This window comes from Elephas maximus, chromosome 22 (assembly GCF_024166365.1).
Source record: "Elephas maximus indicus isolate mEleMax1 chromosome 22, mEleMax1 primary haplotype, whole genome shotgun sequence".
Taxonomy (NCBI): Eukaryota; Metazoa; Chordata; class Mammalia; order Proboscidea; family Elephantidae; genus Elephas; species Elephas maximus.
This window is the reverse complement of record NC_064840.1, coordinates 33806714-33832544: the sequence shown is the minus strand read 5'-3', so window position 1 is coordinate 33832544 and position 25831 is coordinate 33806714.

The following is a 25831-nucleotide window of genomic DNA, read 5'->3' as shown; positions in this document are numbered from 1 at the left end:
ATGTTCCCCAAATTTTTCAAAAAAAGGGAAGGAATAAATGTGGTTTCCTGCTTCCCTCTGGCGCGGCCCAGTGCTCACAGGCTCTGGGAAGTTGAGATTTGTCCTTCAATGGGTTTCACTCATTCATTCCACTCATAAGCAATGACTGAGCACCACTAGGTGTCAGGGACCACTCTTAGCACTGAGGTTACAGCAGAGAGCAAAGCAGAGCAAACCCCTGCCTCAGGAGGGGGATTTCACATGAGTCAACTGGTCAGTCAGTCAAAAAATATACTCACTGAGCACCTCTCTCTCTCTTTCTTAAATCTGATTTCAGATGATTAGGTTTATAGAATTTTTTTAAGATTTTCTTTTTTAAAGGAATAACTCCCCATTCTCCTTTCCCCAGCCCCTGGCAATCACTAACCTACTTTGTCTCTGTGTATTTGCCTGTTTCAGATATTTCATATATATGGAATCATACAATATTCATCCTTTTGTGACTTATTTCACTCAGCATAATGTTTTCAAGGTTCACCCATGTCATAGCATGGATCAGAACTTCATTTTTCATTATGACTGAATGACATACCATTGCATGGGCTGTACCACATTCTGTTTATCTGTTCATCTGCTGATGGACACTTGGGTTGTTTCTACCTTTGCTGATTGTGAATAATGCTGCAGTGAATACTGGTGTACACCTATCTGAGTCCCTACTTTCAAATCTTCTGGGTATATACCCAGGCGTGGAATTTCTGAGTCACATGGTAGTTTCTATGTTTAACTTTGTGAGGAATGTGCTAGCTATTATCTTAAAACTCTTGTTTCCCTTTCTAAACCAGTCAACATCAAAACATGAAGCTTCCATCTCATCAGCAATTTTGACCCACAGGAGTGCCTACTTGTCCCAAAAGGCCTGACGCACAGGGCAGTTTTTAGAATGGCCCCACGGTCACAGAGTATGGGGTGGGTGGTGAAGCCAGCCTCGACTCGGCAAACCAGCCCCTCAGAGCTGGCTTCCAGCTGTGGCTGAAATACCTCCCTTCACCCCACTTCCCCGGAGAGTGTGCCCTCAAATAGTGCAGGCCTAGCTCTAACCTAGTCTTCTAGCCTTTCCTAGGTCTTCAGATAGCTAGGCAGCAGCACCACAGAGCACCTCCTTGGCCTCCTCTGTCCTTCCCATTCTTCGGCCCTGGCTCGCTTCCCCCATCCCCCAGACTGTTTCACCTCCGTGGTAGGAAATGATGAGACCCCGCTGTTTAATCACTGACATTAACCAAAGCAAATACCTGGTCTCAACAGAATGGAACCATCTGGACCGACAAATAAACGGAAGCCTGCCGCCCTATGTTAGCTAAAGCAGACTGCTATGACTGCTGCTTTTTTGTTAGCAAACTTCTGCGTTTTGGTTCTTGGACTGTTTTAAAGACACACACAAAAGTAGTTTTTAACAAGATAAAAATTGGTATTGCAGAAATTGACCATCCACCTACATGTAGGAAAGGGGATTTTAGTGTTGTAGAAAAAAAAAAACCCACAAAACTTAAACACAAAGAAACATAAAAAACAACTGTCTTCACATTTCTCTCTGCTTGCCTGATTAACCTTTACTACATCTGCTCTCACCATTTCTCAGTTCCCAAGGCACTCAATCAGTGAAACAACTATACCTAAACACAATGCTGCTGCCCTTAGTTGGTTTGAGCTCAGAAGAGCTGGGGGAGCTGGAGAGGCTCAGAATTCCAGTCTAAACAGGAAGCAGTGGCTGGCACCCCAGGCTCCAGGCCCCCAGGCTCCAGCCTGAGCACTGCCCATGCCCAACACAGGCAGCCCCGTGGGAAGGATGCCCTGTGCCATCCCTGGCCTTCATTAAAATGCTTATCTCACATGATTTTATGGTATTTGGGAATAAAAGCCTTATCTTTTAGAGCTCTGCACTCAAGTACTCACAGTTGAAATCATATGATGTCTGCAGTGTGATTTGAAATAATCAGGGGTAGGTGCGTATAACGACATTGGCCGTATGTTGCTAACACTTGAAAAACCCGTGACATCATTTTTCTATTATCTCTACTTCTGTGATAGTTTGGAATGCCCACAATGAAACTTTATATAAGATAATGAAGTGCTTATCTCAAGAGTAAGTACTTTTTTTTTTTTATCTCAAGAATGCAGGATGCCTGAGCCCAGAGTCTGGAGGAGGCTTATTCCCAGAGCCCCACACAGGAAGGACAACACATGCTAAGTCATCCCAGCTGCAGGGTACCCTGGGCTGGAGGATCTCAGTCCTCTGCAAGGCATTAACCAATGAAAATCTTAAATCCCATCTGCTCCCACAACCAGAAGTAGGCCCAGCTTTTCACAGCAAGACCACAGCTACCCAGACAGAGCACAACTCTCCGGAAGAGTTCCATATGTCAAAATACCTGCTGGGTGTGGTCTACACATCACCTGAACCTGGGCGGTGGGCACAGAGCTGCCAGGTGCCCAGATCCCAGCCAGAGCGCCCCCTCCCCGCCCAGGGTTATAGACACAACTTAACTCTGAGAAACACTGAATCCCAAACTGAACTCGCAGTTAGACTTTAAAATGTATGTGTGTGTAAAGGTAGATATGTGGGTATGTACGTACACGTATGCTGTGGTTGTTACATGCTGTCGAGTCAGTTCCAACTCACAGCCACCACACACAAGACAATGAAACACTGCCTGGTCCTGCACCATCCTCAAAACCATTGCTATGTTTGATCCCATCGTTGCAGCCACCGTGTCAATCCATTTCGTTGAAGGTCTTCCTCTTTTGCACTGACCCTCTAATTTACCAAGTACGATGCCCTTTTCCAGGGACTTGTCTCTCCTCATAACATGACCAAAGTATGTGAGATAAACTCTCGCCATCCTTACTTCCGAGGACCAAGCAATGTTATGTCATCTGCATATCACAGGTTGTGAATGAGTCTTCCTCAATCCTGATGCTGCATCCTTCTTCTTATAGTCTAGCTTCTTGAATTATTTGCTCAGCATACAGACTGAATATGGTGAAAGGATACAACCCTGATGCACACATTTCCCGACCTTAAACCATGTAGTGTCCTCTTGTTCTGTTTGAATGACTACCTTTTGGTCTATGTACAGGTCAGGGATGAGCACAGTTAAACAAATTAATGAACAAAAATGAAACCCATTGCCGTTGGGACAGTTCTGACTCACAGTGACCCTATAGGACAGACTGGAACTGCCGTCATAGGGCTTCCAAGGAGCATGCATGGTGGATTCAAACTGCTGACCTTTTGCTTAGTAGCCATAGCTCTTAACCACTACACCGCCAGGGTTTCCAAGCACAATTCAGTGTTCTGGAATTTCTGTTCTATGCAATGTTATCCATAGTTTTTTAGGATCCACACAGTCTAATTCCTTTGCATAGTCAATAACACACAGGTGAACATCTTTCTGGTATTCTCTGCTTTCTGCCATAAGCCATCTGACATCAGCAATGATATCCCTTGTTCCACGTCCTCTTCTGAAATCGGTTTGAGCTTGTGGTAGTTCCCTGGCAATGTACTGTTGCAACCGCTTTTGAATGATTTTCAGCACAATTTTACTTGTGTGCGATTTTAAAGATATCGTTTGATAATTTACACATTCTCTTGTGTCACTTTCTTTGGAATGGGCACAGACATGGATCACTTCCAGTCGGGTGGCCAGGCAGCTGTCCTTCAAATTTCATGTACAAAAAGTACACGTATATATGTATTTATATTTTTAATAAATGACATATATATATGTTTGATATACGTATATATATGTAAAGTTACACGCATACAGAAAGAGGACTGTGGAGGAACTACATCAAAGTGTCAGTACCAACCATCTCCAGGTAGAGAGATTGGGGAAAACACCTTTCTGTTTTTAAATGATCTACAATGTTATATGGAAAGGAATAAAGCACTACACCCACAAGGACTGAATACACTGACCAAAATAGGCACTGGAGACGCGCAGAGGTGGCTGTGACTTTGTTGAGTAATTTTTACGAGCTGATGACCTGGCATCACTGTACCTGCATCCTCACCCCGCAGTTTCCCACATCTGCTCTGCTTCCTCTTGCCACCCTCGCCCATGGAGATGGGGAACCGTGGCTGCACCCCCAACCCATAGGCCCCACAGCTGCATCACTGGGATGGCGGACTCACCTCACTCCTGCAGCTGACTCCTCTTCCAGATTTGCTTCCCACTCCCCCCACAGCTGTTGGGCATTTCTCCTTCCATGGCTTGACACCCCCAGCAACTCCAGCCCACCCCTTGTTATTCACAGTAGCCAAACAGTGCAAACAACTCAACGTGTCTACCCACAGATGAATGGACAAACAAAACATGGTATATCCTCTATAATGGAATGTTATTCAGGTACAGAAAAGAATGAAGTTCTGATACGTGATACACGCACACACAGTCACCAGATACCCCAGCTAGCTACTTTCCTTACAAGCCCCCTCCCACCTAAATTACCCTTTCCACTCTGTCACTGCACTCAGTGGGTCACAATTGTGGCAGTGCACTCAAAATCACCAAGTGTACTTGTTAGAAATGCAGACTCCTTCACAACACCAAGTGTGGGCAAGGACCCCTAGCAAGTGGAACTCTCCCACTTTGCTAGTGGGAGTATACACGGGTGCCACAGCTTAGGAAAACTGGCAGAATCTACAGAGGGGAACCCCACAGCCTCCAGCCCAGCAACCCACTCGACTCCTGGGTGCCTACTCCAGAGAAGTACATGTATTCCCTGGAAGACAAGACCAAAACCACTCCTAGCAGCTGTATCCATACAGCCAACAACTGGAATGAACCCAAATGTCCACTCAGCGTTGAACAGAAAAGTAACCTGTGGCAGGGTCACACCATGGCATAACACACAGCATACATTACAACACCTGCCGCCCACAAGGGTAAACTTCACAGACATGAAGCTGAATGAAGGAGCCAGGCACAAGACTGCAGAGTGTGACTCCAATGATAGGAAGTTCAAAATAGGCAAAACGTCTCCACAGCTGCTGTGACGTTTAATATTCCAGGTATGTTGTATCTCAGTATAAATATAAATACTCCATGGAGGAAAAGGTGAAAGGCCAGACCATCTTCCTCAATTGTCCTCTCTGGAGACAGACAGGTAGCTGCACTGGGAAGTGGGGAGCACAGAAAAGAGGGCACTGGGAAAATGGTGTGAGCCACGTCTTAAAAACAAGCACCGCTTCCCCATCTACTGCCACCCCAGGAGCACAAAGGTTGACCTGCAACCAGGCCGCACCTCATCCTGTTCCCTTCCTGCACCCACTGCTCCAGCAGATTCCCAGGCAGAGAGCTAGACAAGCTGAGGGACCAAGGCCAACGGGGAATGGAGTTCTAAAGGATGAAGCCTCTCAGGAGCAGGACGGCAACTGGCTGCTGTCCATCAAGGCCCTGGAAGATGTGCACAATGGTAACTTAGTAGATGAGAACCAGCACAAAGCTGATTCCCTGAAGGCAGAGATCAATCATAAACCCGCTTTCCCACTTCTCCATCATTTCCTACACCAGCCACCCACCCACACAGCACATTCTCTCTGTCCCCAGCTACCTGGGGCTAGATCAGACCTTACATGTTAAGAGGACACTGTCCTTGGGTTCGTTAATTCACTAGAAATCATAGAAGATACTGTATGTACAAGTACCAGTTTTATTATAGTAAAAGGATATAAATCAGGAGATCACCACAAGGATGAGAAGAGCTTGGTGAAGTCTGGGAAACTTCTCAATGTGAAACTGCTGTTTCAAAGATGACTCCTGTCATGCATTGAATTGTGTCCCCCCCCAAAATATCTGTGAACTTGGCTAGGTCGTGATTCCTTTCTATCATTGTATGATTGTCTACCATTTTAACCTCTGATGTGATTTCCCTACGTGTTGTAAATCCTATCGTTATAATGTAATAAGATGGATTAATGGCAATTATATTGATGAGGTCTACAAGATCAGATAGTGTCTTAAACCAATCTCATTTGAGATATAAAAAAAAAGAAATGAGCAGAGAGACATGGGGACCTCATAACACCAAGAAACCAGTGCTGGGAGCAGAGCACATCCTTTGGACCTGAGGTTCCTGTGTTGAGATGCTCCCAGACCAAGGGAAGACTGATGACAAGGACCTTCCTCCAAAGCCAACAGAGAGAGAAAGCCTTCCTCTGGAGCCAGCACCCTGAATTTGGACTTCTAGCCTACTGGACAGTGAGGGAATAAACATCTCTTTGTTAAAGCCACCCACTTGTGGTATTTCTGTTACAGCAGCACTAAATGACTAAGACAACACCCTTCCTTTGCCGATTGGGAACCTCTCTGTGCCTTAGGGTTCCAGGATTTTATCAGCCAGTCCTAGATGGTTGGCTAAATCATGCCCCCTGCAATAGCTGATTATCGGCCTCCCAGGTGAGTGTATTCTGGTCTGGCTAGCCCCCACTTGCCAGCACAAATCCACAGGTGTGGCCTGGAAGTCCCAGACCAAGGCAGCCTAACTGACTCCAAGGGTTATTTCTCTAGAGCCAAGGACAAAGGACACCTTACTTGGGGTAAAAAGAGATCCTTTACCCATCAATTTACTTAGCCAAAAGTGGGCCAGTGTCAGCAATCAGGGACCCCATGGAGGGCATGCTGAGTGTTCTGGGTGTTCCTCGCAACTTCTCTTCACAAGTAAAACGTTATCAAAATGAAAAGCTCAAAAGAAGAAGTGATTCAGGGTTGAAGAACCACCACCAGAGAAAGCCCTGCCAGACTCTGAGAAGAAAAGTAACTGCCAACTCCTACAACCTTACGTGTGATTGTTAAGTACCTCATCTGTGCCAGAGTGCTGTGCTGGGAGCTACACAAGATGTAGAGTTGTATAAGACCAGATCCCACACTCAAGGAATTTATAATACTAACACCAGGACTCTTACTTCTCTTTCAAAGATTAAATGGTGGTTTGCTGCTGTGATTCAGAAAGCATTTATTTGTAACATGGAAAGTAACTATAAGCAGCAGCGACCTCTCCTTTATGCCTCAGTTTTCTCATCTGAAAAATGGGAGTAATAACTGCGTCTACCAACAGGGCAAATGTGATGAGTGAACACATATCGACTCCCATGACAGGACCCGGCACAAGCACACGCTCAGGTTAGTCCTGCTGTGCTGCAGGTGGAAGCCCCAGATTCTGGAGCAGGTGACTGTGGCTCGTGTCCCTTCAGGTCACTGTCACTGCTGGTCCAGAGACAGCAGGCCACTGGTCAAGACTTGGAAGTCAGGGGCTCAACAAATACTTCCTGGCTGCCCAGCAGGGGCAGGCACCACCGTGGGCACTGGGGACATGGCAGCAAGAGGACAAGTCAGGCCCTGGTCTCAGGGAGCAGGCCTTCTAGCTTTAGGTTACACACAGAAACCCCTGGCTCAGGGCTGCAGTCACCAGGCTGAAAAAGACAGTGGGGCCCAGCAGCTTCTCTGCTGGAAAATGAGGCCAAGAACAGCACCAGAAGAGCACGGGATACACCACAGAAAACCTGGCCAGGAGCCTAGCACTGTGTGAGCACTCCCTATCTCTCATCACCCACTATCCTCGCCAATAACAAATGTGAGGTGTCAGAAGAAAGAAACCGGTGAGGACTCCCTGACCTCTGCCTGCGGGAGAACCGTGACCCATGGGCAGCATGAGGACCTGCAAGTTTAAAGATACCTCCATCTATCTGAAGGCTTTTCAGACCCCTGGAAGTTCTCTTCTTTGTTTGTTTTATTTTTGTTTCTGGCTAAACAGTACTCTCCTTGCTCCTTCCAGTCCAGGCTGAATCTCTGCCTCTCTTTTGTCCCGACAGAGAACAAGACTTTACCAGGAGAGGGACTGGCCTGTCCTCCACAGGTGACTCCCTTCCAAGCTCCTCACTGAGCTCCTCCTACATAGGGGGCTGTCTTTCCCCACCTGGGTCCCCTCCCCCCTGCCTTCTGTTCAGCCCAAAAGACATTTTATTCCGTGGCTCTATGTGCAATCTTCTGTACTGAAGAGCAAGGGGGATAAAAGCCTCAAGAATAAGGTGGCATAAAAGTTAAAAAGAAGTGCCAAGAAATGACTGACAAAGCATCTGATTAAAGTGTTATGTGAACCTATTTTATGTCAGGTGAAGTGCTGGTCAGTAACGACTAAGGCATGTTCCTGGGAGCCTGCACCCAGTGGGTGTTTTCAGCATGGATAATCCAACAATCCCACAAGGAGACAGGCCCAGGGGCTCTCAGGGATGCTTCTCCTGCAGTCTCTGCAGGAGAGTGAGTGGTCAATGATGAGCCAATCGGTACCTACTAATATTCTCACTATTGACCCCCTACACCAGCTCCTTTAGGTCTGTCCCAAGGTCATTAATTCCCCACCCAGGCCTAGAGGCATCATCCCCACCAGCCAGGACTACAAGATCTCCTACTCCCACAAGGAGCACTGAGAGGAGGCACCAGGCGTGTGCAGTCTCCTCATTTCCCTCCCACCATCCCCCTGACACAGACAGGACTCCTGCCATTTCATAGATGAGGGGCTAAGTGTCCTGCCGGTGGTCACTCAGCTAACACATGGTGACAGCAGGAGTTCCAGAGCGTCACACTACACATTAGCTCAGGCCACTGTGCCACGAGGGGGTGGCTCACACAGCCCCCTGGAAAAACACTTCCTCTTGCATTCTTCAACAGGTGTTTCACATGTCAGGTGCCCTGTTTCAAGGCCTGAGGTCCTACGAAGGAACTCAAAAGAGCTGAGAGAAGGCCTATCAGAGGGAGGAACTAGTTAGCAGGGAAGGAGTCTCTGAGTGTTTGATACATAAGCAGATACCTAGACAAAAAGAGAAGGAGCTGGTCCTGTAAATAGTAGGAGGAGTCTATCCATTTTGAACATCTTAAATACTCATTTAAAAAATGTTTAAAAAGAGAGCACGAAGGAAGAGCAATCCAGACAGAAAGGCCAGCAGATACCCCTGAAACTGCCTGAAATGCTCAAGAAGCCGAGAGACCAGAAAGGCTAGGCCAGGCTACGGAAAGGCCCTGAGAGGGTGGGCACTGGAGCTGCAGTCTGAGTGCTGATGGGCTGCAGCAGGGCAGCTGTGGAAGCCCATAATGCTGGCTGCTGGGGAGGAAGGCTGGGATGTTGGGGGCGGGGCGGGTAAGCCACTGCCCAGGGCAGGTGGAAGGAGGGGGAGACAGCGCAGGGCCAAGAGGCGGGACTAGAGTCCCACAAGGGCTAATCACGGCTCTACTCACCAGCCTCAACTCAAACTCACTTCTTCTCGGTGGGGTGGCCTGTGCTCTGAGGCACTGGCATCAAGGCACTTGGTACATACTCAAGACCTGGGGGAACAGAGAGAACTCTCAGGTGCCCCCCCCCCAACAGGAGCATCCCAGTTCTTCTTTCCTACACTTCCTTTATTCCCTCACTCAGCTACAAATGCCACCCAAGCCCACTGCCATCGAGTGAATTCTGACTCATAGCGACACTATAGGACAGAGTAGAACTGCCCCATGGGGTTTCCAAGGTTGTAATCTTTTTAAAAAATGTTTCATTGTGCTTTAGATGAAAGTTTTCAGCTCAAGTTAGTTTCTCAATCCAGGCTTCAGTCTTTTATGGAAGCAGCTTGCCACATCTTTCTCCCAAAGAGCGGCTGGTGGGTGTGAACCACTAAACTTTCCATTATCAGCCAAGTGCTTAACCACTTAACTATAAATTACTCAGGTTCAAAACATTTCCCAAAATGGCTGACTTTAAGCAACAGCACAAACACCTGAGGAAGTCAGAATCAAATGCGCATCAAGAATGCTAAAGCAATCCTCCTTTTTAACCCTGTGAACATGATAAATCAAACCATCGAGAATTACAATTTTATTTTACAGTGAAATATGGAGAAGAAACAGACAAATCTGAGAGCTGAGAACACCCAAACCAAGTTAGGAAGACAACTTTTAAAACTGTGTTAGGCAAAAGGAACTCACCCCCAAAAAATATCCATGCATTAATCTCTAGTGGAGTCCCTCGGTGGCACAAATAGCTAAAGCGCTCAGCTTCTAAAAGAAAGGTTGGAAATTCAAATCCACCCAGAGATGGCCTGGAAGAAAGGCCTGGCGATCTACTTCCAAAAAATCAGCCATTGAAACACTATGGAGTCCCGCATACCAGCTTTGCCCTCTCCTCCAAATCCCGTTGTCCGGAGTTAGCCGCTACTAAAAAAAAAAAAAAAAAAAAATTAGTGTTAACATCTACCATGGTCTCCACCAAACTGATTCCAGTAGGACTAGACGGTGCCCGGCTACCACCACTGCTCTGACAGGAATCCCAACAGAGCGTCCCGCACACAGCTGGAGAAAAATGTAGAAAAAATTCTAACTCACAAAAAAAGACCAGACTTGCTGGCCTGAGAGGCCAGAGAAACCCAAGAATATGGCCTTGGACACCCTTCTAGCGCCATAATGAAATCACTCATCACTCTTGAGGTTCACCCTTCAGCCAAAGACTACACAGGCCCATAAAACAAAACAGGACTAAAGGGACTCAACAGCCCAGGGGCAAGGACTAGAAGGCAGGAGGGGATAGGAAAGCTGCTAATAGGGCACTCAAGGTCAAGAAAAGAAAGTGTTGACATGTCGTGGGGTTGTTAGCCATGTCATAAAACAATATGTATCGTAACTGTGTAATGAGAAACTAGTTTATTCTGTAAACCTTCATCTAAAGTACAATAAAACAAAATTCAGGGTTAAAAAAATACTATGGAGCTCCGTCCTACTCTGATACACGTGGGGTTGCCACAGCAACTGGTTTTAATCCCCGGAAACTCTGAATATGCTACTTTACATGGCAAAAGGGACCTTGCAGATGTAATTAAGACTGCAGACTTTGAAACAGGGAGAATTTCCTGGCTTTCCCAAGTAGACCCACTCTAATCTCAGTCCTTAAAACAGAATTTTCTCTGGCTGGAGTCAGAGACTTGAAGCAGCTAAGTCAGATTCTAAACCTGAGAGGAACTCTACCCACCCTCCTGGAGCGACCCCTAGAAAGCATGAAAGAGAATATAGGCAGCCTATAGGAAGGAAATGACCCCTGGCTGGCAGCCAGCCATGAAAGAGGATCTCAGTCCTACAACCGCAAGGAACTGAATTTGGCCAACAACCTGAAGGAGCTTTGAAGCAGACTTTCCACAGAGCCTCCACAAAGGAGTGCAGCACTGCCACACCTTGATTTTCGCTATTTAAGACCTTAAGCAGAAGACCCAGCTGAGCCTACCTGCAACTCTGACCTACAGAAACTATCAGATAGAAATTTATGTTATCTTTAACCTGTAACTGTGTGGCAATTTGCTACAGCAGCAATGTTTTTTTTGTTAGGTGCTGTCAAGTTCATTCCAACTGATAGTAACTCTACAACAGAACAACCTTGCAAAAAACAGGAAGAACCTAGTTCACCTGGAAGCAAAAGAAAGCTGAATTACAAATTATCGAGACAGCCTCAACACCCAGAAACTCTTCGCCCTCCTAGCTCTCTGACCCTCCTCTGTCCTCTCTTTGATGTGTAGGACTGTTGGTTTTCTTTGTGGTTACCTTAATATTTACCCCCATTTTTCTAAGTTTAAACCAATTTTTTATTTCTTTATATTGCCTTGACTACCTCTCCACATGAAGGATCTATGACTACATTTTTAAGTCCCTCTATGTTTAATGTCATCATCTTGTACAGTATGATTTCTCTGTTTCCCTATTTTCAGTGTATTAGCTTTGATTTATTTTTGTAATTTCCCTATCTGGGTTGATATCTGGGTGCTCTGTCCTGTATTCTAGCCTTGGGTTGATGCCTGATGTTACTGATTGTCTAATCAGAGGATTCCCTTTAGCAGTCCTTGTCATTTTGGTTTGGTTTCTGCCATTCCCTAAACTACTGTTTATCTGGAAATGTCCCAATTTCACCATCATATCTGAGAGACAGTTTTGCTGGATATATAATTCTTGGTTGGCAAATTTTTTTTTCCTTCAAGGCTTTATATATGTCATCTCATTGCCTTCTTGCCTGCATGGTTTCTCCTGAATAGTCTGAGTGTAGTCTTATTGATTCTCCTTTGTAGGGGACTTGTTGTTTATCCCTAGCGGCTCTTAAAATTCTCTCTTTATCTTTGGTTTTGGCAACTTTGATTAAAATATATCTTGGTGGCTTTCTTTTGGGATCTACCTTGTGTGGGGTCTGATGAGCATCTTGGATAGATAACTTCTCATCTTTCACAATATCAGGGAAGTTTTCTGCCAACAAATCTTCAACAATTCTCTCTGTATTTTCTGTTATCCCCCCCAGTTCTGGTAGTCCAATCACTCATAGGTTATTCCTCTTGAAAGAGTCCCAAATAATTCTTAGGGTTTCTCCATTATTTTTAAATTCTTTTATCTGATTTTTCCTCAGATATGTTGGTGTTAAGTGCTTTATCTTCAGTCTCACTAGTTCTGACTTCCATTGCCTCAATTCTGCTCCTATGGCTTTCTATCCAGTTCTCTATGCAGTTTTATAGTTAATCTTCTGAATTTCTGTTTGCTGTCTATGGATTCATTCAGCTTGCTAAATTTGTCATTATGCTCTTCTCTAATCTTCTTAAGGTGCTCTATTATTTTGTTTCTGTGCCCCTTGGCTTGTTCTGCGTTTTGCCTGATCCCCTTCCTCATCTCTTGAAGAGTTCTGAATATTAAACTTCTGTATTCTACCTCTAGTAATTCCAGGAAGTTCCTTCATCCAGAAGATATCTTGATTCTTTGTTTTGGGAGCATGCTGAAGCCATCCGGGTCTGCTTCTTTACGTGATTTGATACTGACTGCAGTTTCCCAGACATCAGTAACTTATTCTATTTATTCACGTTTGCTTACTGTGTCCTAGCTTCTTGTTTTGTTTTGATATGCTTAGTTTTATTATTCATCACGTTAAATGGAGTAAGATTGAAGTTGTCAAGGATTTCATTTTACTTGGATCCATAATTAACAGCCATGGAAGGAGCAGTCAAGAAATCAAAAGATGCATTGCATTGGGCAAATCTGCTGCATAGGACCTCTTTAAAGTGTTGAAGAGAAAAGATGTTACCTTGAAGACTAAGGTGCACCTGACCCAAGCCACGGTATTTTCAATTGCATCATATGCATGTGAAATCTGGACAATGAATAAGGAAGACCGAAGAAGAACTGATGCCTTTGAATCGTGGTGTTGCCAAAGAATATTGAATATACCACGGACTGCCAAAAGAATGAACAAATCTGTCTTGGAAGAAGTACAACCAGAATGCTCCTTCGAAGCAAGGATGGTGAGACTGCGTCTTACATACTTTGGACATGTTGTTAGGAAGGATCAGTCCCTGGAGAAGGACATCATGCTTGGCAGAGTACAGGGTCAGTGGAAAAGAGGAAGACCCTCAACGACATAGACTGACACAGCGACTGCAACAATGAGCTCAAGCAAAACAACGATTGTGAGGATGGCTCAGGACCAGGCAGTGTTTCCTTCTGTTTTGCATAGGGTTACTATGAGCCAGAAACGACTCAACGGCACCTAACAACAACAGTTTTATTGTTGGCGCCTAGCACGGATTGAATTTTGTCCCCCCAAAAATGCGTGTGTCAACTTGGTTAGGCCATGATTGCCAGTATTCTATGGTTCTCCTCTATTTTGTGATAGTAATTTTATGTTAAAGAGGATTAGGGTAGGATTATAACACCCTTACCAGGTCACATCCCTGATCCAATGTAAAGGGAGTTTCCCTGGCATGTGGCCCGCACCACCTTCTATCTCTACAGAGATAAAAGGAATGGGAAGCAGAGAAGGGGAACATCATACCAACAAGGAGGCAGTGCCAGGAGCAGAGCGTGTCCTTTGGACCTGGGGTTCCTATGCTGAGATGCTCCCAGACCAGTGGAAGACTGATGACGAGGACCTTTCTCCAGAGCCAACAGAGAGAGAAAACATTACCCTGGAATTTGGTCTTGTAGCCTACTAGACTCTGAGAGAATAAATTTCTCTTTGTTATGGCCATCCACTTGTGGTATTTGTTACAGCAGCACTACATGACTAAGACCGTGCCTTTGAAGCTCTAAAGTTCTGTCATCAGGTGGTCAGAGCTGTTACTAGGTACATGAGCCCAGCAGTCCATTTACTTCTCTTGTATGATTTCAGCTCAGGTGTCCAAGTAGTCAGCCACCAAGTGTGTGGTGACCAAGGCTCTCATCTACAGTCCTAGACAGGCAGGGGTGATTGGTGTAGGCACAGGTATCTGGCTGCAGAAGGGGGTCATGCACTGAGAAAAGCAGAGGGCTGACAGCTGCCCTGAGTATCTGTGAGCAAAGTGTGACCCTGTTCCCTGGAGTGTGTAGGGGGATGGATCTGCAGCCATACTATGGGCATCCAAGGCTGTTTGGTGTAAGGACTGGGAGGCACCACTTATTGTTGGACCCCTATCACGGGTGGCTAGGTGGCGTGATTGCAGCCACCAGTCCCGGCCCCTGATCTGGGAACGTGAGGACCCTGCTTACCAGGCGGAGCAGTGTCAAATATCATGAAGCTGCCTCTCCAAAATATGGCTGATACAGTTGAGGTTAGACTTCAGGTTTATACCCTGTTGTACTGTGCTAATTAGGGCCTACACTGTTGTGATGGGTTCAAACAGGTTTATGCAGGGGCAAAAGGCATGCAAAGTCTGTGGACCCCTTATGCCTTTTCCTAGTCAAAGGAGCTGTTTCTGCCCTGAGTTCCCGGCTTTGGAGAGCCAGAAGATTGTTTTTTCCTGTTTGTTAATTTGTTCCCTCTCCCAGGCCGTGAGATTGGCTCACATCTGCGGACACAGCAATTTATGAGGGCAGCCTGGACCCAGTCCAGAGCAGGAAGGGGGCAGGTAAATGGGAGAGAGGTTTTTCCCAAAGTGGTGCTTTTTGATTCGCAGGGTCGGTAAGATGCACGTACTTATCTTTTGCCGATTGAGCACCGCTATTCACTGATTCTGGAGGTATGAGTGGACTCTCTGCCACTTAGTCTCTCCTGATGTGGAAAATCCATCCTGAATGCCACTGTTTGCCTCACTGCACTCACGTCGGTGGTTCCAGCCTGTGGGGTGCTGGTTCCCTCCAGGTCAGGTCTGGCAACTCCTCGCTGCTTCTGAAGCATCTCTCCCTCCCCTTTCCGCTCAGTTTGATTCCTCAACATTGCCTTTGATGTTCAGGGCTCCTAGATTGTTACATATAATTGACTCACTTGTTATTTTGGGTCTTTGTTGTGAGAGGGACCACAGGAAGTGTCTGACTACTCTGCCATCTTGGCCCCACCTCCCCCTTCGATCCTCCACCCTGTCTTTGATGACAACTCCACCTTCCTGTCTTTAAATTCTGGGCTTCCCCAAGAGGAATCCTTGCCCCAGGGGCTTCTCTTGAAGAAGACAAAGTTTCACCAATAGACAACTTCCCAATCTACGTATCCTACTTTGGGTGTGGAGTCTGTGGGTAGTGTAAAACGTAAAGTATGTGGCTGATAACCAAAATGTTGGTGTTTCAAGTCCACCCAGAGGTACCTTGGAATAAAGGACTGGAGATCTACATCTGAAAAACCAGCCACTGAAAACTCTATGAAACACAGTTCTACTCTGACACACATGGGGGTGCAATGAGTCGCTGTTGACTCTCTGTGTGCAGCAATAAAACAATGTTCATTGTTTCTGCAAGACCTGCAGAACTGTTGGAGGCTGTTCCATGGCAACGCCCACACAGTCCATGCTCCTCCCACTGTACTAGGAGGAGTCCAGGCCTTCGGCCCACTTTCTTCCTTTTCCACTGATACGCAGTCCCTGTCCCCCCATCCAGTTAGTTATCAAGTACTGTCAAAGGCTCCCCTGTCTGGAATCTGTCTTCCTCTCTTCAGTTTCTACCACCGTAGAATTCAGGCCTTTGTCATCTCTCACCTGCTTAGGTCATCCACAACTGTTTCAAGTGCAGCAATTTATGTGACACACACTAATCTAGGATTGGTAATACAGGGAAGAAAAAGAACCGATCCCCAGCCCCCAAGAGTCCAAAACTCCTCAAAATGGCCTCCTAACTGGTTTCTCTGAGTCATCTCATCTCTGTCCTTGATCTGTCTCCAGGTACGTGGGGGAAACCTCCCAACATCCATGTTTCACTCAGGGCTTTGAACTAGTTCATTCCACTTCGACCCCCTAATGAAAACTTGCACTGAATCAGAACCTACATTTTAACAAGATCCCCGGGTGATTCTTACCTATACATAAGAATCACCCAGGGATCTTGTTAACTCTTATGGTTACAGTAAGAATCACCCAGGGGATCATGTTAAAATGTAGATTCTGATTCAGTACATCCGGGTGGAAAGGCAAATTCTCAGCAGAGGGTCAAGCCATAAAGAACCTGTCTGAAGCCCTGGTTTCACTACCTCAAAGCATGCCATATGCCAAATATAGACTCAAATACTTGGCACACTAACCTGCCAGGGGCTGCTTACCCTCATTCCATGACCCTCTCCCACCCGCAAAACTACCAATCTGAAGGAAACTCCTGCATGCAGTGAACAACTGACAGGCCTCACCTACTCCACAAGCTACTTTGGGCCTACCCAAGCTAACTGCCCAGGCAGTGCCCATAGTATTCCAGAGCAATGGTAAGAGTGCACTGTAATTGTCCCTTTATTGCTGTGTATTCCCTCAGGGCAGGGGCTGTGTCTCATGCAAATCTAAGGCTAGCACAACAGCTGGTAAGCACAATTAACAGTCTGGTGAATGAAATGCACAGACAGTGTGAGGGGCTGGATTTCAATGGGAGGCACAGCCTGGGTGCTCTGGCAGCCCCAGCTGGGAGGAGTTGCAGAGGTTGTGGCTGTGTGGAGGAGACTCTAATCCAGCTCCTCACTCCCTCCTGCAGAACCCACAGATGCTTTCTGCCTTGCCTCCTCACAGGGCCCCCACCACCCACACCCCAAACACCTACCCTCCCAACTGCATCTTTCACTCACTCTTCTCGGATTCCTCCCTCGGATTCCTCCCTCTCTCCCTGATGCACTTTTCTAGAAGAGGAGCCAGGAAGCACTCAGACCTGTGAAACCCACTGTGGACTGCCTCCTTCCCTTTTGTACTCAGCTTGAAGAAAGCAGGGGAAGGCTGCATCCAAGGGACACAAGTGACGAATGAGCAACCTCAGGAGGAGGACTCATACCTGGGCTCATGGTTTACAGAGTTCAGGCCCCAGGAAAGGCCAACAAGCAGAACAAGCCGAGGGAGGGCCGCGCCCTGGGACCCACGTGAGTCCTCAGTGTCTTCGGTCTCCCGGTGCCCTCGGGCCCCAGTGGTCCTGTGTCTCTTGCCGGTCTGACCCCCGCCTCGCCCTCCACGCAAGTGATGGCTGAGGGGGAAAGGTCCCTGATATCACCTGCCTCTTCGCCCCCACCGGCCCCTACACTCATTTGACTGACCAGCTTCTGCAGGAAGGCAACGATCCACCAGTCGGTCTCCTGCCCAGAAACTTCCACGCGGGACCCTCGTTCCCACCGCCCTCGCCCTGCTCCTCCTCCTCCGCTGCCGCCGCCTCCACCGCTGTCATGTCCACCGCAGCGCCAGGCCCAAACCCAGAAGCGGTTGGAAGTGGCGCGGGGATTGTGGGAAGTGGAGCTGCTTCTGGAGCCTTGAGAGGAATGGAGATCCAGATCCCTGGCTTCTTGCGGGGCCTCCTGGAGGATTCCTGGCTGCTGGAGTCGCGCGCTCCTCTCCCAGCTCTGCCAGCAGATACACTTCACTTACCACATAACTCCCCCGTTTAAAGCCTGCAATTCTGTTTTTTAGTATACTCTCATATTCATAACGTGTGCAACCATCACTTCTCTCTTGCACATTTTTAGGTTGCCAACTAAAATTTTTCTCTGTAAATTGTTGGAAAGGTGTGATTGCTGGCGTGTCCTATATTGTGTATGGGCTTCAGATCTGTTTTGTTAGATCCTTAGCCCTGCAGATTTCACTCATTGATCTATGAAAAACATCAGTGTCATAACCTCATTGGCAAAGCCAATCCTCACTGTCAAACCGACAGGCAAATTAAGGCTCCCCCAGGGCTTTTGAAAGAAAAGGGTGGACTTCATATTCAACTTAAGTCAGTATGTTAACTGGGTTCCAGGACAAGCCTCCCCCCGTGCACGCTGATTCTACTGAAGGCCGATAGAACAATAGGCACCTACGTAAAATAAAGTACTACTTCCTTCATTCTTTGGTCTGGAGCTCTTTTCCTTCCTTTGGGGCCTTGAGATGGTGACACCCAGGGCAGTGGTCCCTGCTTGGAATCTGGATGGGTGACTAGGGAAGGAGAGGTGGAGACTGGCACCAATCTCCTGGCCTGAGGGAGAGAGGGAGGCCATGGGAAGGCTGATTCTAAAATGGACCTGCACCATCCTGACACCTGAAGACACCCCTGCGGTCCCCAGTCTGAAAGCAGGGGATTTAGACCCTGATGTGGAACTGATGGAGCAGTCCTGCATCCCACAATTGTCCTGGGGATTCCACCTGAGGTGGGCCCAAGCTGGCCGAGTCTCCCAGTTGGTTCCTGCAGGCTATTGTGCTGTGAATAGCTACAACTTTTGCAAGAACATCTATTGCTGTACCTAATTGCTACAACCATCTGTCACCCATACTCTTCTGTTTCCTCAGGTCAAGGATCCCAGGTCCTAAATTAAGGTTACACAGGAATTTGTTGCAGATCAAAAGTACAGATTGTTTCATGATTTATTTATTTATTGTGGTGTATTTTTTATATATATATATATATATAACATTTTACCATTTTAACTAGTTTTAAAACCTTTTTTTAATGTGTACAATTTTGTAACACTCATTATATTCACCATGTTGATTAACCATGAGAACTGTTTAAAATTTTTTCCATCACCATTAACGGAAACTAAGTGCCACCCCTAGGCCATGACTCTTCCTTTCCTGTGCCTCCTGCCACTGGTTACCATTAATAAACTTTGGTCTCTATGTATTTGCCTATTCTAGATATATCATATACGTGGGATCATACAAGATTTGTCCTTTTTTGTCTGCCTTATTTCACTCAGCATAATGTTTTCAAGGTTCACCATGCGGTAGCATGAATCAGGACTTCATTTGTCTTCCTGGCTGAATAATATTCCATTGTTTATCCATTCATCCCTTAATGGACATTGGGTTGACTTTTGTGAACTGTGTTGCAGCTAACACTGGTGTATAAATATCTGTTTAAGTCCCTGCTTTCAATTCTCTTGGGAATATACTTAAGAGTGGAACTGCTGCATCATATGGTCATTGTATGTTTAACTTTTTGAGGAAGTGCTAAAATTGTTATCCACGTTAGCCACACCATTTTACAATCCCACCAACAATGGATGAGGGTTCCAATTTTTCCAAAACTCTAAAACACTTGTTGTTTTCCATTTTTCTAACCATAGCTACCCTAGTGGGGGTGAAGAGAAATCTCATTATGGTTTTGATTTGCATTCCCCTAATGACCCAGCAGCTCTGTGGCAATATACTTATGTAAGGATTGCAACCTAGAAAACCCTATGGGACAATTCTGCTCTGTCACCCAGAGCTACTGAGTTGAAATAGTCTTGGCCACACCAAACCACGACAATCACTAATGACATTGAACATCTTTTCATGTCATTGTTGACCATTTGTATATCTTCCTTGGAAAAATGTTCAAGTTCTTTGCCCATTTTTGATCGGGTTATTTGTCTTTTTCATGTCGAGTTCTAAGAGGTTTTTATATATTATTGATATTAAACCCTTATCAGATATATGGTTTGCAAATATTTTCTCCCATTCTGTAAGTTGACTCCTCACGTTGTTGATGATGTCCTTTGATGCACAAAGATTTTTTAAATTTTCCTGAAGTTCAATTTATCTATTTTTCTTATATTTTTTCTACTTTTGGTGTCATATCTAAGAATCCATTACCATTAGCTTTTGTTCTAAGAGTTTTATGGTTCTAATTCTTATATTTAGGTACCTAATCCATTTTGAGTTCATTTGCATATATGCTGCAAGGTATGGAACCAACTCCATTCTTTTGCATTTGGAAATCCAGTTGTCCCAGGACCATTTACTGAAGAGACTATTCTTTTCCCCATTGGTTATACCTAGCACTCTTGTAAAAAAATCAATGTAAACGTCAGTTGAACATAGATGTGTGGGTTTATTGCTGCACTCTCAATTTTATTCCTTTGATCTATATGTCTATCCTTAACTGGTACCACTCTATTTTGATTACGGTAGCTTTTTTATTAAAAAAAAACTGCTTTATTTTGTTTTTGGTGAAAGTTCACACAGCAGATAAGGTTTCCATTTAACATTTTCTATATATGTCATTCAGTGACGTTGGTTACATTTTTCACATTGTGTCAACATTCTTATTATTTCTGTTCTGCTTGTTCTGTTTCCATTAATCTAGCTTCCCTGTCCCCTCCTACCTTTTCATCTTTGCTTTAATGTAAATGTTGACTGTTTGGTCTCATATAGATGATTTTTTAAAGGAGCACAGTACTCATGGCTGACGCTGCACATTTTATGAGCCAATCTGTTACTTCGCTGAAAGGTGATCTCTGGGGGTGCTTGCAGTTCAAAGTTTAAAGGGTATCTCAGGGTGATAGTCTCCTCTAATCTCTACCATTCAGGAAATCTGGCCATTTTTAAGAATTTGAGTTTTGTTCTACATTTTTCTCCCATTTTAGACAGAACCATTGATTGTGTTACTAGTAAGAACAGTCAGTAGTGGTAACCTGGCACCATCTTGTTCTTCTGGTCTCAGGGTAGATGAGGCCATGGTTCGTGTAGGTTATTAGTCTTGTAGATTAATTTTTGCTTTAAATCTTTTGTTTCCTTATTTCTCTTTTGTCTTGTAGACTAATTTCTGCTTTAAATCTTTTGTTTCCTTATTTCTCTTTTGTTCCAGACATGTAGAGACGAATACTTGTATCTTAGATGGCCACTCACAAACTTTTCAGACCCCAGATGCTACTTACCAAAGTAAGACGTAGAACATAAACTTTATGGACCATATTGAGTCAATTGACTATGTGGTCCCACAAGACTACAGTCCTAAACCTTCAAACCCAGTAAACCAATCCTGCAAGGTGTTTGGTTATGTCCAGGAGGTATCCATGACAGTGCTCCAAACTGTGCCAACTACCCAGTGACTGGCAGGAGCACAAGCCATCCCTACCCTCCAACCACCGCGAGCAATGCGCACGAGCCCCGCCTGCCCAGTGACTGGCAGTGCCCTCCTGATGCTTCCACCCACCTGGTGATTGGCAGTGTGCAGTCCTGTGCCACCAGACAAGGAACCAGTGGCATGCATCCACCCTCCTATCCCCTCTTCCCACTGCTCAGTGTGCCCAAGGTGTGCTGGCATACACCCACAGCACCCATAACCGGAAAGAATGGTCCCTGCACCCACGCCCGTCACTAGCCAGACAGGCACACCACCTTATCTGCAACGCCTATCACATACAGACAGGTGCCATCTGCACCTCTCCCAAATGACCAGCAGAAGAACCTAGTGCCCCCATCCAAGGTCCACCCGGCTGCTACATCACACATCCTACACGCAGACAGTTCCTGCAGGCTGAATGCACATGCACTGAAATCGCTTGATCCCCCATCACCTACTAAGATGCCAGTTCCAGCATGCACAGAGAGCCTATCCTGTCCATTTGGCCAGCACTCCCTCACAGCAGCCATAGAAGCAATCTGCCCTGACCTCTAGAAGGCACACTAACTGCTAGCACCATCCTGGAAGGACCCCATAGTCCTACAAGAGTTGTGAGAGACCCTGACCGCCCTGAACTTCTCACTCAATATCAGGGAAAGACCCTGCTCTCCCACCTCCACTCTATCCTGTCAGGGAAGATAACGAGCCTAACCACAGAGGTCTCACATGTGGATGTGATCTACCATACACACTAAAAACTAAAAGCCTCTTGCCCTCAAGTTGATTCTGAGTCATGGCAACCATATAGGACAGGGTAGAACTGCTCCTATGGGGTTTCCCAGGAGTACCTGGTGGATCCTAACTGCCAACTTTTTGGTTAGCAGCCATAGCTCTTAATCACTACACCACCAGGGTTTCCACCACACCCACTAGTGAGAGAAGATTACACGCAGTCAACTAACACCACCAAAGTCACACATAGACCAGTACCACCAAACAACAATAATTAAAATAATACAAAGGAAGAATGACATTCTAAAGAGAAAGAGAAGAAACAAAGCTCCTGATATATCAAAACAAACAAACAAAAATCAGGACAAAGCAAAAAAACATACAATCAATACAGAAATATATTAATTAACACCTTAGTGCCTCAGAGACAGCAGCAATAACAAATCATACGAGGAAACAGGATAAGATGGCTCTAACAATTGACCAAAGTACAGGGGCAGGAAACCTTCCTGAAGAAACCAGACCGAACCAAACACATTGATGTTGAGTCTACTCTTACTCATAGTGACCCTATAGGACAGAGTAGAACTGCCCCGAAATGATAATTAAATCACCTGATAAGGAATTCAAAAGATTTACATTTAGGCTCCTCAAAGTGGTCATGGGAAACACAGAAAAAACCCTAGAGGAATTAAGGACAACAACACAAGAACAAAATGACAGACTAAATAGACAATGAGAAACCATACAAAAACAACTAGAATCCAGAAAATTAACAATGACATATCAGAAATAGATACTTTAATGGGAGGACACAGCAGAATTGAATCAACAACACGCATGAGGAACATGCTTCTTAGTTCAATCACATATATGAGACCAAAAGGTCAACACCTGCCCAAAAGCAATGATGAAAAGTCAGGAAGGGACAGGACTAACGGATGGATGGAAACAGGGAATTGAAGTATGGAAGGGGAGACTGATGACACATCGCAAGGATTGCCACCAATGTTACAAAACAATTTGTGCATAAATTGTTGAATGAGAAATTAATTTGCTCTGTAAAGTTTCATCTAAAGCACAAAAAAAACTTCAAAAAAAAAGTACACATCAAACAAGGTCCAAAACCAATAACTTAACCCAACAACTTGAACAAACAGAAAGAACAGCAAAAGACCACAGTTACCAGAGTAAAAAAAAAAAAAGGAGTAAAGCAAATAATAAAGATCAGAACAGAAAGAAATGACATAGAAAAAAAAATAGAATCAGTAAGACCAAAGGTTGTTTCTTTGACAGGGTCAATATAATTGACTAACAATTGGCCACACTGACAAAGGAAAAAATGAGAAGATGCTAATAACCAAAATAAGGTGGGCAACATTACAATGCAAGTGAGATAAAGAAGATCGTACGGAGTATTACGAAAATCCGTACTCCAACAAATTTGAAAACCTAGAATAAATGGACAAATTTCTAGAACACACTACCCGCTCCTGCTTTTTAGGTTCCTTTGCCAGGCTCCTGTCATCGCCCACACCTGTACTTGGAGCATGCTTTGCACATCGGTCTATCCCTGGGTAGTCCTTTCCACCTTCACTTGTTCCTCGAGGTTGCGCCACAGTACCTGGCGCATGCGCGCACACTTCCCGCAATCTGTGCGCGCGCCCCTTTTTGGCGCGTGCGTTCTGTGCACGCGCCCACTCAGTGAAGACAAGTTCCAACGATGCGTTCCTGCAACCAGCCTAACAGTGCGCGCTCTGCCTTTGCCTGAGTTGGCAGCCATAGGAGAACGCTCTGCACTTTCAGATAAATCAAAAGAAAAAAATACCGAACCCGTCCCATTCAGTCGGTCCCCACTTAAGGACTGAATTTCCACAACTGTCCCGATGGGCAGTTTCGTGGGCAAGCTTGGCCCATGGCCTCGGTCCCCTGCACTGGGGTCTGAGTCCCACCACGGGGGCCCCTGTCCCCACAGCCTGCAGCCTGCTTCTGCCACATTCCATGGGCTATCCGCGGCCCCCCAGCTACACCTGCCTCTGACTGTGGAGGGACTCACAGGCCAGCCTACAAGTCTCCAGGGACATTACAATAGTGTTTTCTAAGAGCCTCCTGGAGACTAAACCCCGGGATCCTGCAGACCCTGTGGTCCTTCCTGGGGGCCCTCACCTCCCTGCGCTGCCCTCGGCCTCAGAGGAAGCAGGGGCTGTCTGCACACCACTCCAAGGTGTCCGGAAGCACAGCGGGCCTAGGGAGAAAGTTGATACTCGCTGTGGTGCAAGAGCAGGCAGTGGCCTCTATGCTGCCCACAACACCCCAGTGTGCCCAAGACTCTGGAGCAGAGAAGGCTGTGACGAGGGCCATCCGAGAGAGTGGGAAGGGGATGGAGAAGCAGGAGGAAGAACTTCTGGTCCTAGAGAGGCAAGACCATCACAGAAGGGACCCTGATGGCACTAGGAGGGCACAGTCTGCATTTAGGCCCCTGAGTGTCCACGGAGGTGAATCTTCCTTCCTCCCCAGTCCTGGGCCTCGGAAGAGAAGCCTCCATTGCAAGAGCTCAGAAGACAATTCCATCAAGACATCCCAGATCCCATTTCTGAGCTCATGCACCAAACGAAATGCCATCACGAGCTCATACAGCTCCACCCAAGGAATCCAGCCGCTGAAGAGGAGGAGGGGTCCTGCCACATCCCAGTCCCAGCTGCCCTGCAAGTCCACAGAGAAAGTGAGCCAGGAAGCCCAGAAACCTCAAACTCCTAACTCAATGAGAAGATCCAGAGTGAAGAGGTTTCAGGTGTGACCTCAGGGCAGAAACACAGCGTGAGGGATTGCTCACCCACATCTGACAGCTCTAGGCCCCGGAAACACAGGATTCCTCTGCTGGGACCAAGGCGAGGGGAACCTCTGGTGTTGCCGCCATCCCCCCAGCCAGGTTATCAAGTCACAGCTGAAGACCTGGACCAGGAGAAGAGGGCAGCGCTCCAGTGCATCAACATCAATTTGAGGGGTGAGATGGAAGCCAAATCTGGCTGCAGCGCCCCTCAGCCTTCAGGTGCTTCCCCTTTGCCTCCTCCAGCAGCTGCCCTACCACCTCCCAGCCTAAGTCATCAACAGGAGACGCGGAGGAGGAAGCAGGACTCCCTGGGCGCAGTGGCTGTCCTGGAACCTGCTGGAGTGGTCCCTTCTAGCCATCCCATGTGTGGGAGGAAGCCCAGCTCATCAGGCCCCCTTTTCTTCTCATTGCCACCACTCCTCCCAGCCACCTGGTAACACTGGCTACCCTCAGCCCCTTTCACCTTGCTGGCCCCTGCTCCCACCCCACTATCAGGCACTCACAGAACTGACCTGTCCTCTGGACCCCCAATCCCTTCCGTGCCTTCTCTATCCCCACCAGGTCTGGGCTCTAAAATGGGAAGCCCACCTCCTCACCTGCCTGCTCCTGTAGCTGCCCTACCCGCTGCTCCCAGCACCGTCAGGATGGAGTCTGTAGATGATTCTTCTGTTTCCATCTTGGGGACCCCCTCTCCAACCAGGGGTCCTAGTGCCCCTGTCTCCCCAGGCCTGACAGTCGCTGGTTTTTCACTCAGCGCTACCTCTTCAGCCAGCACGTCTACAAGCTTGGTCCCACAGCCTGTTTCTGAGGTTGGGGTCACTCCCATGGACATCTCTCTGCCCTCTCAGACTCTCTTCCTGGGGCCTCCCATGGACACCAGCAGGCCCATCCCATCTGCCCAGACCATGCAGACGCTCCCCAGTGGCAGCACTGCCTCAGCTACAGACACTAACGGGATCCTAGCAGCTCCAGGGCCAGCCTCAGGCTCAAGCTCCGCTCCAGATCAGCCAGCCTTGAACAC